This window comes from Tenrec ecaudatus, chromosome 9 (genome assembly GCF_050624435.1).
Source record: "Tenrec ecaudatus isolate mTenEca1 chromosome 9, mTenEca1.hap1, whole genome shotgun sequence".
NCBI lineage: Eukaryota > Metazoa > Chordata > Mammalia > Afrosoricida > Tenrecidae > Tenrec > Tenrec ecaudatus.
This window is the reverse complement of record NC_134538.1, coordinates 43649394-43664254: the sequence shown is the minus strand read 5'-3', so window position 1 is coordinate 43664254 and position 14861 is coordinate 43649394.

The window sequence follows — 14861 nt, the reverse complement described above, 5'->3', positions numbered from 1 at the left end:
GCTGGGGCGCCCCAGGCCTGGGACTCCCAAACCCTAAGGGCTAGGGCGGCCCAGGCGTTGGGCTCCCAGAGCAAAAGGGCTGGGGCACCCCATGGATAGGACGCCCCAGGCCTGGTCCTCCCTAAGCCTAAGGGCTAGTGCGCCCATGGCCTGTGACTCCCAAAGCCTAAGTGCTGCGGCACCCAGGCCTGGGGCCCCCAAATGATAAGGGCTGGGGCGCCCCAGGCCTGGGGTTCCCAAAGGATAAGGGCTGGGGCGCCCTAGGCCTGGGTCTCCCAAAGTATAAGGGCTGGGTCGCGCCAGGCCTGGGGCTTCCTAAGCCTTGGGCTGGGGCGGCCCAAGCCTGGGGCTCCCAAAGCCTAAGGGCTGGCGAGCCCCTGTCCTGTGCTCCCAATGCCTAAAGGCTGTGGAGCCCCAGGCCTGGGGCTCCCAAAACCAAAGAGCTGGGGCGCCCCAGGCGTGGGGCTCCCAAAGCCTAAGGGCTGTGGCGCCCCAGACCTGTGCTCCAAATGTCTAAGGGCTGGAGCGCTCCAGGCCTGGGGCCCCCAAAAGATAAGGGCTCGGGCTCCCCAGGCCTGGGGCTCCCAAAGGATAAGGGTTGGGGCGCCCCAGGCCTGGGGCTCCCAAAGCCTAAGGGCTAGGGCGGCCCAGGCGTTGGGCTCCCAAAGCATAAGGGCTGGGGCACCCCATGGATAGGACGCCCCAGGCCTGGTCCTCCCTAAGCCTAAGTGCTATTGCGCCCCTGGCCTGTGACTCCCAAAGCCTAAGTGCTGCGGCACCCAGGCCTGGGGCTCCCAAAGCCTAAGGGCTGGGGCGCCCCAAGCCTGGGGCTCCGAAAGCCTAAGGACTGGGGTGGTCCCTGCCTGGGGTTCCCAAAGCCTAAGGGCTAGAGCGCCCCTGGCCTTTGACTCCCAAAACCTAAGGGCTCGGGCACCCCAGGCCTGGAGCTCCCTAAGCCTAAGGCCTGGGGCACCAAGGGCCTTGTGCCCCAAAGCCTAAGGCTTGGGTGCCCCAGTCCTGGGGCTCCCTAAGCCTCAGAGCTGGTGTGCTCCAGGCCTGGGGCTCCCTAAGCTAAGGGCTGTGGCGGCCCAGCCTTGGGGCTCCCTAAGCCTAAGGGCGGGGAGCCCCAGGCCTGGGGCTCCCTAAGCCTAAGGGCTGGGACTCCCCAGGCTGAGGCACCCAAATCCTAAGGGCTGGTGTGCCGCTGGCCTGGGACTCCCTAAGCCTAAGGGCTGGGGTCCCGACGCCTAGGGCTCCACAAACCTAAGGGCTGGGGCGCCCCAGTTCTGGGACTCCGTATACCTAATGGCTGTGGCGCCCCAGGCCTAGGGCTCCCTAAGAGTAAGGGCTGGGAGCCCCAAGTCTGGTTCTCCCTAAGACTAAGGGCTGGGGTGCCCCAGGCCTGAGGCTCCCAAAACCTAAGGGCTGGGGCGCCCCAGGGCTGGGGTTCCCAAAGCCTAAGTGCTGGGGCCCCCCTAGCCTGTGGCTACCACAGCCTAAGGGCTGGGGCACCCTGGCCTGGGGCTCCCAAAGGATAAGGGCTGGGGCGTCCCAGGCCTGGGGCTCCCAAAGGATAAGGGCTGGGGCGCCCCTTGCCTGGGGCTCCCTAAGCCTAAGGGCTTGGCCGCCCCAGGCCTGGGGCTACCAAAGCCTAAGGGCTGGGGCGTCCCAGGCCTGGGGCTCCAAAAGGATAAGGGCTTGGGCGCCCCATGCCTCGGGCTACCAAAGCCTAAGGGCTGCGGTGCCCCTGGCCTGGGGCTCCCAAAGCATAAGGGCTGGGTCGCCCCAGGCCTGGGGCTCCCTAAGCCTAAGGGCTGGGGTCCCGACGCCTAGGGCTCCACAAACCTAAGGGCTGGGGCGCCCCAGTTCTGGGACTCCGTATACCTAATGGCTGTGGCGCCCCAGGCCTAGGGCTCCCTAAGAGTAAGGGCTGGGAGCCCCATGCCTGGGGCTCGCTAAGCCTAAGGTCTGGGGTGCCCCAGGCCTGGGGCTCCCTAAGCCTAAGGGCTGGGGCGCCCCTGGCTGAGGCACCCAAATCCTAAGGGCTGGTGCGCCCCAGGCCTGGGCTCCAAATGCCTAAGGGCTGTGGCGCCCCAAGCCTGGGGCTCCCTAAGACTAAGGGCTGGGGCGCCCCAGGCCTGAGGCTCCCTAAGCCTTAGGGCTGGGGCACCCCAGGCCTGGGCTCCCAAAGCCTAAGGGCAGGGGCGTCCCAGGCCTGCGGCTCCCAAAACCTAAGGGATGGGGCGCCCCAGGCCTGGGGCTCCCAAAGCCTAAGGGCTGGGGCGCCCCAAACCAGGGGCTACCAAAGCCTAAGGGCTGGGGCGCACCAGGCCTGGGTCTCCCAAAGGATTAGGGCTGGGGCACCCCAGGCCTGGGGCTCCCAAAGCCTAAGGGCTGGGGCGGCCCAGGCGATGGGCTCCCAAAGAATAAGGGCTGGGGCACCCCAGGCCTGGGTCTCCCAAAGGATAAAGGCTGGGGAGCCCCAGGCCTGGGGCTCCCTAAGCCTAAGGGCTGGCGCGCCCCTGGCTGCGGCTCCCAAAGCCTAAGGGCTTTTGCGCCCCAGGCCTGGGGCTCACTAAGAGTAAGGCTGGGGAGCTCCAGGCCTGGGGCTCCCTAAGCCTACGGGCTGGGGCGCCCCAGGCTGGGGCTCCCAAGTACTAAGGGCTGGTGCCTCCCATGCCTGGGGCTCCCTAAGCTTAAGGGCTGGGGCGCCCAGGCCTGGGGCTCCCAAAGCCTAAAACCTGGGGTGGCCCAGGCCTGGGGTACCCAAAGCCTAAGGGCTGGGGCACCCTTGGGCTGTGTCTCCCAGAGCTTTACGGCTGGGGTGCCCCGGGCCTGTGGCTCCCTAAGCCTAAGGGCTGTGGCGGCCCAGCCTTGGGGCTCCCTAAGCCTAAGTGCTGGGGTGCCCCAGGCCTAGGGCTACCTAAGTCTAAGGGGTGGGACTTCCCAGGCCTAGGGCTCCCTAAGTGTAAGGGCTGGGCCCCCCCGGCCTGGGGCTCCCTAAGCCTAAGGGCTGGTGCGCCCCAGGCCTGGGACTCCCTAAGCCTAAGGGCTGGGGCTCCACAGGCCTGGGGCTCCCTACGCCTAAGGGCTGGGGCGCCTCAGGCCTGGGCTCCAAATGCCTAAGGGCTGGGGCGCCCCAGGCCTGGGGCTCCCTAAGACTAAGGGCTGGGGCGCCCCAGGCATGAGGCTCCCTAAGCCTAAGGGCTGGGGCGCCCCAGGCATGGGCTCCCAAAGCCTAAGGGCAGGGGCGCCCCAGGCCAGGGGCTACCAAAGCCTAAGGACTGATGCGCCCCAGGCCTGGGGCTCCCAAAGTATAAGGGCTGTGGCACTCCAGGTCTGGGGCTCCCAATGCTTAAGTGCTGTGGTGCCCCTGGCCTGGGGCTCCCAAAGCCTAAGAGCTGGGGCGCCCCAGGCCTGGGGCCCCCAAATGATAAGGGCTGGGGCGCCCCAGGCCTGGGGTTCCCAAAGGATAAGGGCTGGGGCGCCCTAGGCCTGGGTCTCCCAAAGTATAAGGGCTGGGTCGCGCCAGGCCTGGGGCTTCCTAAGCCTAGGGCTCGGGCGGCCCAGGCCTGGGGATCCCGAAGCCTAAGGGCTGGCGAGCCCCAGTCCTGTGCTCCCAATGCCTAAAGGCTGTGGCGCCCCAGGCCTGGGGCTCCCAAAACCAAAGAGCTGGGGCGCCCCAGGCGTGGGGCTCCCAAAACCTAAGGGCTGGGGCGCCCCAGGCCTGGGGTTCCCAAAGCCTAAGTGCTGGGGCCCCCCTAGCCTGTGGCTACCACAGCCTAAGGGCTGGGGCACCCCCAGCCTGGGGCTCCCAAAGGATAAGGGCTGGGGCGCCCCTTGCCTGGGGCTCCCTAAGCCTAAGGGCTGGGGCGCCCCAGGCCTGGGGCTACCAAAGCCTAAGGGCTGGGGCGTCCTAGGCCTGGGGCTCCCAAAGGATAAGGGCTTGGTCGCCCCATGCCTGGGGCTGCCAAAACCTAAGGGCTGGGCCGCCCCAGGCCTGGGGCTCCCAAAGCCTTAGCGCTGGGGCGGCCCAGGAGTGGGGCTCCCAAAGCCTAAGGGCTGGGTTACCCCTGGCCTGGGGCTCCCAAAGCCTAAGGGCTGGGTCGCCCCAGGCCTGGGGCTCCCTAAGCCTAAGGGCTGGGTCGCCCCAGTCCTGGGGCTTCCAAAGCCTAAGGGCTGGGGCTCCCCAGTACTGGAGCTCCCTAAGCCTAAGGGCAGGGGCTCCCCAGGCCTGGGGCTCCCTAAGCCTTAGGGCAGGGGCGCCCAAGGCTGAGGCTCCCAAAGCCTAAGGGCTGTTGCGCCCCAGTCGTGGGGCTCCCTAAGCCTAAGGGCTAAGGCGCCCTGGCCTGGGGCTCCCTAAACCTAAGGGCTTGGGTGCCCCAATTCTGGGACGCCCCAGGCCTGGGGCTCCCTAAGCCTAAGGGCTGGGAGGCCCCAGGCCTGGGGTTCCCAAAGCCTAAGGGCTGGGGGTCCCGAAGCCTAGGGCTCCCTAAACCTAAGGGCTGGGGCGCCCCAGTTCTGGGACTCCGTATACCTAATGGCTGTGGCGCCCCAGGCCTAGGGCTCCCTAAGAGTAAGGGCTGGGAGCCCCATGCCAGGGGCTCCCTAAGCCTAAGGGCTGGGGTGCCCCAGGCCTGGGGCTCCCAAAGCCTAAGGGCTAGGGCGCCCCAGGCAGAGGCACCCAAATCCTAAGGGCAGGTGCGCCCCAGGCCAGGCATCCAAATGCCTAAGGGCTGGGGCGCCCCAAGGCTGGGGCTCCCTAAGACTAAGGGCTGGGGCGCCCCAGGCCTGAGGCTCCCTAAGCCTTAGGGCTGGGGCACCCCAGGCCTGGGCTCCCAAAGCCTAAGGGCAGGGGCCCCCCAGGCCTGGGGCTCCCAAAACCTAAGGGCTGGGGCGCCCCAGGCCTGGGGCTCCCAAAGCCTAAGGGCTGGGGCGCCCCAAGCCTGGGGCTACCAAAGCCTAAGGGCTGGGGCGCACCAGGCCTGGGTCTCCCAAAGGATTAGGGCTGGGGCTCCCCAGGCTGGGGCTTCCAAAGGATAAGGGCTGGGGCGCCCCAGGCTGGGGCTCCGAAAGCCTAAGGGCTGGGGCGGCCCAGGCGTGGGGCTCCCAAAGCCTAAGGGCTGGGGCGCACCAGGCCTGGGGCTCCCAAATGATAAGGGCTGGGTCGCCCCAAGCCTGGGGCTCCCAAAGGATAAGGGCTGGGGCGCACCAGGCCTGGGGCTCCCAAAACCTAAGGGCTGGGGCGCCCCAGGCCTTGGGCTCCCAAAACCTAAGGGCCAGGGCGCCCCAAGCCTGGGGCTACCAGAGCCCAAGGGCTGGGGCACCCCTGTCCCTGGGCTCCCAAAGCCTAAGGTCTGGGGCGCCCCAGGCCTGGGGCTCCCAAAGCCTAAGGGCTGGGGCGCCCCAAGCCTGGGGATACCAAAGCCTAAGGGCTGGGGCGCACCAGGCCTGGGTCTCCCAAAGGATTAGGGCTGGGGCTCCCCAGGCTGGGGCTTCCAAAGGATAAGGGCTGGGGCGCCCCAGGCTGGGGCTCCGAAAGCCTAAGGGCTGGGGCGGCCCAGGCGTGGGGCTCCCAAAGCCTAAGGGCTGGGGCGCACCAGGCCTGGGGCTCCCAAATGATAAGGGCTGGGTCGCCCCAAGCCTGGGGCTCCCAAAGGATAAGGGCTGGGGCGCACCAGGCCTGGGGCTCCCAAAACCTAAGGGCTGGGGCGCCCCAGGCCTTGGGCTCCCAAAACCTAAGGGCCAGGGCGCCCCAAGCCTGGGGCTACCAGAGCCCAAGGGCTGGGGCACCCCTGTCCCTGGGCTCCCAAAGCCTAAGGTCTGGGGCGCCCCAGGCCTGGGGCTCCCTAAGCCTAAGGCCTGGGGCACCCTAGGCCTGGGGCTACCTAAGCCTAAGGGTTCTGTCGGCCCAGGATTGACGCTCCCTAAGCCTAAGGCCTGGGGCGACCCAGGCCTGGGGTTACCTAAGCCTAAGGGGTGGAGTGCCCCCGGCCTGGAGGTCCCAAAGCCTAAGGGCTGGGACGCCCCAGGCCTGGGGCTCCCTAAGCCTAAGGGCTTGGGGGCCCCTGGCCTTGGGCACCCTAAACCTAAGGGCTGGGGTGCCCCAGGCCTGGGCTCCCAAATCCTAAGGGCAGAGGCGCGCCAGGCCTGGGACTACCAAAGCCTAAGGGCTGGGGCGCCCCAGGCATGGGGCTCCCAAAGCCTAAGGGCTCGGGTGGCCCTGGCCTGGGCCTCCCAAATCCTAAGGGCTGGGGCGGCCCAGGCCTGGGGTTCCCAAAGGATAAAGGCTGGGGCGCCCCAGTCCTGGGGCTCCCAAAACCTAAGGGCTGGCGAACCCCAGTCCTGGGCTCCCAAAGCCTAAGGGCTAGGGCGGCCCAGGCGTTGGGCTCCCAAAGCATAAGGGCTGGGGCGCCCCAGGCCTGGGTCTCCCAAAGGATAAAGGCTGGGTAGCCCCAGGCCTGGGGCTCCCTAAGCCTTAGGGCAGGGGCGCCCCAGGCTGGGGCTCCCAAAGCCTAAGGGCTGTTGCGCCCCAGTCGTGGGGCTCCCTAAGCCTAAGGGCTGAGGCGCCCTGGCCTGGGGCTCCCTAAGCCTAAGGGCTTGGGCAACCCAAGTCTGGGACGCCCCAGGCCTGGGGCTCCCTAAGCCTAAGGGCTGGGAGGCCCCAGGTCTGGGGCTCCCAAAGCCTAAGGGCTGGGGGGCCCGAAGCCTAAGGCTCCCTAAACCTAAGGGCTGGGGCGCCCCAGTTCTGGGACTCCGTATACCTAATGGCTGTGGCGCCCCAGGCCTAGGGCTCCCTAAGAGTAAGCGCTGGGAGCCCCATGCCTGGGGCTCCCTAAGCCTAAGGGCTGGGGTGCCCCAGGCCTGGGGCTCCCAAAGCCTAAGGGCTAGGGCGCCCCAGGCAGAGGCACCCAAATCCTAAGGGCAGGTGCGCCCCAGGCCAGGCCTCCAAATGCCTAAGGGCTGGGGCGCCCCAAGGCTGGGGCTCCCTAAGACTAAGGGCTGGGGCGCCCCAGGCCTGAGGCTCCCTAAGCCTTAGGGCTGGGGCACCCCAGGCCTGGGCTCCCAAAGCCTAAGGGCAGGGGCCCCCCAGGCCTGGGGCTCCCAAAACCAAAGGGCTGGGGCGCCCCAGGCTGGGGCTCCGAAAGCCTAAGGGCTGGGGCGGCCCAGGCGTGGGGCTCCCAAAGCCTAAGGGCTGGGGCGCACCAGGCCTGGGGCTTCCAAATGATAAGGGCTGGGTCGCCCCAAGCCTGGGGCTCCCAAAGGATAAGGGCTGGGGCGCACCAGGCCTGGGGCTCCCAAAACCTAAGGGCTGGGGCGCCCCAGGCCTTGGGCTCCCAAAACCTATGGGCCAGGGCGCCCCAAGCCTGGGGCTACCAGAGCCCAAGGGCTGGGGCACCCCTGTCCCTGGGCTCCCAAAGCCTAAGGTCTGGGGCGCCCCAGGCCTGGGGCTCCCTAAGCCTAAGGCCTGGGGCACCCTAGGCCTGGGGCTACCTAAGCCTAAGGGTTCTGTCGGCCCAGGATTGGCGCTCCCTAAGCCTAAGGCCTGGGGCGACCCAGGCCTGGGGTTACCTAAGCCTAAGGGGTGGAGTGCCCCCGGCCTGGAGGTCCCAAAGCCTAAGGGCTGGAACGCCCCAGGCCTGGGGCTCCCTAAGCCTAAGGGCTTTGGGGCCCCTGGCCTTGGGCACCCTAAACCTAAGGGCTGGGGTGCCCCAGGCCTGGGCTCCCAAATCCTAAGGGCAGAGGCGCCCCAGGCCTGGGACTACCAAAGCCTAAGGGCTGGGGCGCCCCAGGCATGGGGCTCCCAAAGCCTAAGGGCTCGGGTGGCCCTGGCCTGGGCCTCCCAAATCCTAAGGTTTGGGGCGGCCCAGGCCTGGGGTTCCCAAAGGATAAAGGCTGGGGCGCCCCAGTCCTGGGGCTCCCAAAACCTAAGGGCTGGCGAACCCCAGGCCTGGGCTCCCAATGCCTAAGGGATTGGGGCAACCGAGGCCTGGGGCTCCCAAAACCTAAGGGCTGGGCCCCCAGGCCTGGGGCTCCCAAAGCCTAAGGGCTGGAGCGCCCCAAGCCTGGGGCTACCAAACCTAAGGGCTGGGGCTCCCCAGGACTGGGGCCCCCAAAGGATAAGGGCTGGGGCTCCCCATTGCTGGGGCTCCCAAAGGATAAGGGCTGGGGCGCCCTAGGCCTGGGGCTCCCAAAGCCTAAGGGCTAGGGCGGCCCAGGCGTTGGGCTCCCAAAGCATAAGGGCTGGGGCGCCCCAGGCCTGGGTCTCCCAAAGGATAAAGGCTGGGTAGCCCCAGGCCTGGGGCTCCCTAAGCCTTAGGGCAGGGGCGCACCAGGCTGGGGCTCCCAAAGCCTAAGGGCTGTTGCGCCCCAGTCGTGGGGCTCCCTAAGCCTAAGGGCTGAGGCGCCCTGGCCTGGGGCTCCCTAAGCCTAAGGGCTTGGGCGCCCCAAGTCTGGGACGCCCCAGGCCTGGGGCTCCCTAAGCCTAAGGGCTGGGAGGCCCCAGGTCTGGGGCTCCCAAAGCCTAAGGGCTGGGGGGCCCGAAGCCTAAGGCTCCCTAAACCTAAGGGCTGGGGCGCCCCAGTTCTGGGACTCCGTATACCTAATGGCTGTGGCGCCCCAGGCCTAGGGCTCCCTAAGAGTAAGGGCTGGGTTGCCCCAGGCCTGGGGCTCCCTAAGCCTAAGGGCTGTGGCGCCCCAGGCTGAGGCACCCAAATCCAATGTGCTGGTGCGCCCCAGGCCTGGGCTCCAAATGCCTAAGGGCTGGGGCACCCGAAGCCTGGGGCTCCCTAAGACTAAGGGCTGGGGCGCCCCAGGCCTGAGGCTCCCTAAGCCTTAGGGCTGGGGCACCCCAGTCCTGGGCTTCCAAAGCCTAAGGGCAGGGGCGCCCCAGGCCTGGGGCTCCCAAAACCTAAGGGCTGGGGCACCCCAGGCCTGGGGCTCCCAAAGCCTAAGGGCTGGGGCGCCCCAAGCCTGGGGCTACCAAAGCCTAAGGGCTGGGGCGCACCAGCCCTGGGTCTCCCAAAGGATTAGGGCTGTGGCTCCCCAGGCCTAGGGCTTCCAAAGGATAATGGTTGGGGTGCCCCAGGCCTGGAGCTCCCAAAGCCTAAGGGCTGGGGCGGCCCAGGCGTGGAGCTCCCAAAGCCTAAGGGCTGGGGCGCCCCAGGCCTGGGGCTCCCAAATGATAAGGGCTGGGGCGCCCCAGCCTGGGTCTCCCAAAGCCTAAAGGCTGGGGCGCCCCAGGCCTGGGCTCCCTAAGCCTAAGGGCTTGGGGGCCCCAGGCCTGGGGCTCTCTAATCCTAGGGCTGGGGCGCCCCAGTCCTGATGCTCCCGAAGCCTAATGGCTGGCGAGCCCCAGTCCTGGGCTCCCAATGCCTAATGGCTGTGTCGCCTCAGGCCTGGGCTTCCCAAAACCTAAGGGCTGGGGCGCCCCAGGCCTGGGGCTCCCAAAACCTAAGGGCTGGAGCGCCCCAGGCCTTGGGCTCCCAAAACCTAAGGGCCAGGGGGCCCCAAGCCTGGGGCTACCAGAGCCCAAGGGCTGGGGCGCCCCTGTCCTTTGACTCCCAAAGCCTAAGGGCTGGGACGCCCCATGCCTGGGGCTCCCTAAGCCTAAGGCCTGGGGCACCCTAGGTCTGGGGCTCCCAAAGCCTAAGGCTTGGGTGCCCCAGTCCTGAGGCTCCCTAAGCCTAAGGGCTGGGGTGCCCCTGGCCTGGGGCTACCTAAGCCTAAGGGCTGGGGCTCCCCAGGCTGAGGCACCCAAATCCTAAGGGCTGGTGTGCCCCTGGCCTGGGACTCCCTAAGCCTAAGGGCTGGGGCTCCCCAGGCCTGGGGCTCCCTGCCTAAGGGCTGGGGCGCCCCAGGCCTGGGCTCCAAATGCCTAAGGGATGGGGTGCCCCAAGTCTGGGCCTCCCTAAGACTAAGGGCTGGGGTGCCCCAGGCCTGAGGCTCTCTACGCCAACGGGCTGGGGCGCCCCAGGCCTGGGCTCCCAAATCGTAAGGGCAGAGGCGCCCCAGGCCTGGGGCTACCAAAGCCTAAGGGCTTGGGCGCCCCAGGCCTGGGGCTCCCAAAGCCTAAGGGCTCGGGTGCCCCTGGCCTGGGGCTCCCAAATCCTAAGGGCTGGGGCGGCCCAGGCTGGGGGTTCCCAAAGGATAAGGGCTGCGGCGCCCCAGGCCTGGGGATCCCAAAGCCTAAGGGCTGGCGAACCCCAGGCCTGGGCTCCCAATGCCTAAGGTATAGGGGCGCCCCAGGCCTGGGGCTCCCAAAGCCTAATGGCTGGGGCGCCCCAAGCCTGGGGCTACCAAACCTAAGGGCTGGGGCTCCCCAACCTGGGGCCCCCAAAGGATAAGGGCTGGGGCTCCCCATGCCTGGGGCTCCCAAAGGATAAGGGCTGGGGCACCCCAGGCCTGGGGCTCCCAAAGCCTAAGGGCTGGGGCGGCCCAGGCGATGGGCTCCCAAAGAATAAGGGCTGGGGCGCCCCAGGCCTGGGTCTCCCAAAGGATAAAGGCTGGGGAGCCCCAGGCCTGGGGCTCCCTAAGCCTAAGGGCTGGCGCGCCCCTGGCTGCGGCTCCCAAAGCCTAAGGGCTTTTGCGCCCCAGGCCTGGGGCTCACTAAGAGTAAGGCTGGGGAGCTCCAGGCCTGGGGCTCCCTAAGCCTACGGGCTGGGGCGCCCCAGGCTGGGGCTCCCAAGTACTAAGGGCTGGTGCCTCCCATGCCTGGGGCTCCCTAAGCCTAAGGGCTGGGGCGCCCAGGCCTGGGGCTCCCAAAGCCTAAAACCTGGGGTGGCCCAGGCTTGGGGTACCCAAAGCCTAAGGGCTGGGGCACCCTTGGGCTGTGTCTCCCAGAGCTTTACGGCTGGGGTGCCCCGGGCCTGTGGCTCCCTAAGCCTAAGGGCTGTGGCGGCCCAGCCTTGGGGCTCCCTAAGCCTAAGTGCTGGGGCGCCCCAGGCCTAGGGCTACCTAAGTCTAAGGGGTGGGACTTCCCAGGCCTAGGGCTCCCTAAGAGTAAGGGCTGGGCCCCCCCGGCCTGGGGCTCCTTAAGCCTAAGGGCTGGGGCGCCCCAGGCATGGGCTCCCTAAGCCTAAGGGCTGGGGCGCCCCAGGCATGGGCTCCCTAAGACTAAGGGCTGGGGCGCCCCAGGCCTGAGGCTCCCTAAGCCTAAGGGCTGGGGCGCCCCAGGCATGGGCTCCCAAAGCCTAAGGGCAGGGGCGCCCCAGGCCAGGGGCTACCAAAGGCTAAGGACTGGGGCGCCCCAGGCCTGGGGCTCCCAAAGTATAAGGGCTGTGGCACTCCAGGTCTGGGGCTCCCAATGCTTAAGTGCTGTGGCGCCCCTGGCCTGGGGCTCCCAAAGCCTAAGAGCTGGGGCGCCCCAGGCCTGGGGCCCCCAAATGATAAGGGCTGGGGCGCCCCAGGCCTGGGGTTCCCAAAGGATAAGGGCTGGGGCGCCCTAGGCCTGGGTCTCCCAAAGTATAAGGGCTGGGTCGCGCCAGGCCTGGGGCTTCCTAAGCCTAGGGCTCGGGCGGCCCAGGCCTGGGGCTCCCGAAGCCTAAGGGCTGGCGAGCCCCAGTCCTGTGCTCCCAATGCCTAAAGGCTGTGGCGCCCCAGGCCTGGGGCTCCCAAAACCAAAGAGCTGGGGCGCCCCAGGCGTGGGGCTCCCAAAACCTAAGGGATGGGGCGCCCCAGGCCTGGGGTTCCCAAAGCCTAAGTGCTGGGGCCCCCCTAGCCTGTGGCTACCACAGCCTAAGGGCTGGGGCACCCCCAGCCTGGGGCTCCCAAAGGATAAGGGCTGGGGCGCCCCTTGCCTGGGGCTCCCTAAGCCTAAGGGCTGGGGCGCCCCAGGCCTGGGGCTACGAAAGCCTAAGGGCTGGGGCGTCCCAGGCCTGGGGCTCCCAAAGGATAAGGGCTTGGGCGCCCCATGCCTGGGGCTACCAAAACCTAAGGGCTGGGCCGCCCCAGGCCTGGGGCTCCCAAAGCCTTAGCGCTGGGGCGGCCCAGGAGTGGGGCTCCCAAAGCCTAAGGGCTGGGTTACCCCTGGCCTGGGGCTCCCAAAGCCTAAGGGCTGGGTTACCCCTGGCCTGGGGCTCCCAAAGCCTAAGGGCTGGGTCGCCCCAGGCCTGGGGCTCCCTAAGCCTAAGGGCTGGGTCGCCCCAGTCCTGGGGCTTCCAAAGCCTAAGGGCTGGGGCTCCCCAGTACTGGAGCTCCCTAAGCCTAAGGGCAGGGGCTCCCCAGGCCTGGGGCTCCCTAAGCCTTAGGGCAGGGGCGCCCAAGGCTGAGGCTCCCAAAGCCTAAGGGCTGTTGCGCCCCAGTCGTGGGGCTCCCTAAGCCTAAGGGCTAAGGCGCCCAGGCCTGGGGCTCCCAAAACCTAAGGGCTGGGGCGCCCCAGGCCTGGGGCTCCCAAAGCCTAAGGGCTGGGCCGCCCCAAGCCTGGGGCTACCAAAGCCTAAGGGCTGGGGCGAACCAGGCCTGTGTCTCCCAAAGGATTAGGGCTGGGGCTCCCCAGGCCTGGGGCTTCCAAAGGATAAGGGTTTGGGCGCCCCAGGCCTGGGGCTCCCAAAGCCTAAGGGCTGGGGCGGCCCAGGCGTGGGGCTCCCAAAGTCTAAGGGCTGGGGCGCCCCAGGCCTGGGGCTCCCAAATGATAAGGGCTGGGGCACCCCAGGCCTGGGGCTCCCTAAGCCTAAGGGCTTGGGGGCCCCTGGCCTTGGGCACCCTAAACCTAAGGGCTGGGGTGCCCCAGGCCTGGGGCTCCCTAAGCCTAAGGGCTGTGGCGCCCCAGGCTGAGGCACCCAAATCCAATGTGCTGGTGCGCCACAGGCCTGGGCTCCAAATACCTAAAGGCTGGGGCGCCCGAAGCCTGGGGCTCCCTAAGACTAAGGGCTGGGGCGCCCCAGGCCTGAGGCTCCCTAAGCCTTAGGGCTGGGGCACCCCAGTCCTGGGCTCCCAAAGCCTAAGGACAGGGGCGCCCCAGGCCTGGGGCTCCCAAAACCTAAGGGCTGGGGCGCCCCAGGCCTGGGGCTCTCAAAGCCTAAGGGCTGGGGCGCCCCAAGCCTGGGGCTACCAAAGCCTAAGGGCTGGGGCGCACCAGGCCTGGGTCTCCCAAAGGATTAGGGCTGGGGCTCCCCAGGCCTGGGGCTTCCAAAGGATAAGGGTTTGGGCGCCCCAGGCCTGGGGCTCCCAAAGCCTAAGGGCTGGGACGGCCCAGGCGTGGGGCTCCCAAAGTCTAAGGTCTGGGGCGCCCCAGGCCTGGGGCTCCCAAATGATAAGGGCTGCGGCGCCCCAGCCTGGGTCTCCCAAAGCCTAAAGGCTGGGGCGCCCCAGGCCTGGGGCTCCCTAAGCCTTAGGTCTAGGAGCCCCTGGCCTGGGGCTCCCTAATCCTAGGGCTGGGGCTCCCCAGTCCTGATGCTCCCAAAGCCTAATGGCTGGCGAGCCCCAGTCCTGGGCTCCCAATGCCTAATGGCTGTGTCGCCTCAGGCCTGGGATTCCCAAAACCTAAGGGCTGGGGCGCCCCAGGCCTGGGGCTCCCAAAACGTAAGGGCTGGAGCGCCCCAGGCCTTGGGCTCCCAAAACCTAAGGGCCAGGGCGCCCCAAGCCTGGGGCTACCAGAGCCCAAGGGCTGGGGCGCCCCTGTCCTTTGGCTCCCAAAGCCTAAGGGCTGGGGCGCCCAGGCCTGGGGCTCCCTAAGCCTAAGGCCTGGGGCACCCTAGGCCTGGGGCTCCCAAAACCTAAGGACTGGGGTGCCCCTGGCCTGGGGCTACCTAAGCCTAAGGGCTCTGTCGGCCCAGGCTTGGGGCTCCCTAAGCCTAAGGGGTGGAGTGCCCCCGGCCTGGAGCTCCCAAAGCCTAAGGGCTGTGGCTCCCCAGGCCTGGAGCTCCCAAATCCTAAGGGCTGTGGCGCCCCAGACCTGTGCTCCAAATGTCTAAGGGCTGGAGCGCTCCAGGCCAGGAGCCCCCAAAAGATAAGGGCTGGGGCTCCCCAGGCCTGGGGCTCCCAAAGGATAAGGGCTGGGGCGCCCCAGGCCTGGGGCTCCCCAAGCCTAAGGGCTAGGGCGGCCCAGGCGTTGGGCTCCCAAAGCATAAGGGCTGGGGCACCCCATGGATAGGACGCCCCAGGCCTGGTCCTCCCTAAGCCTAAGTGCTATTGCGCCCCTGGCCTGTGACTCCCAAAGCCTAAGTGCTGCGGCACCCAGGCTGGGGCTCCCAAAGCCTAAGGGCTGGGGCGCCCCAAGCCTGGGGCTCCGAAAGCCTAAGGACTGGGATGGTCCCTGCCTGGGGTTCCCAAAGCCTAAGGGCTAGAGCGCCCCTGGCCTTTGACTCCCAAAACCTAAGGGCTCGGGCGCCCCAGGCCTGGGGCTCCCTAAGCCTAAGGCCTGGGACACCCAGGGCCTTGTGCCCCAAAGCCTAAGGCTTGGGTGCACCAGTCCTGGGGCTCCCTAAGCCTCAGAGCTGGTGTGCTCCAGGCCTGGGGCTCCCTAAGCTAAGGGCTGTGGCGGCCCAGCCTTGGGGCTCCCTAAGCCTAAGGGCTGGCGAACCCCAGGCCTGGGCTCCCAATGTCTAAGGGATTGGGGCAACCGAGCCTGGGGCTCCCAAAACCTAAAGGTTGGGCCCCCAGGCCTGGGGCTCCCAAAGCCTAAGGGCTGGGGCGCCCCAAGCCTGGGGCTACCAAACCTAAGGGCTGAGGCTCCCCAGGACTGGGGCCCCCAAAGGATAAGGGCTGGGGCTCCCCATTGCTGGGGCTCCCAAAGGATAAGGGCTGGGGCGCCCTAGGCCTGGGGCTCCCAAAGACTAAGGGCTGGGGCGGCCCAGGCGTTGGGCTCCCAAAGCATAAGGGCTGGGGCGCCCCAGGCCTGGGTCTCCCAAAGGATAAAGGCT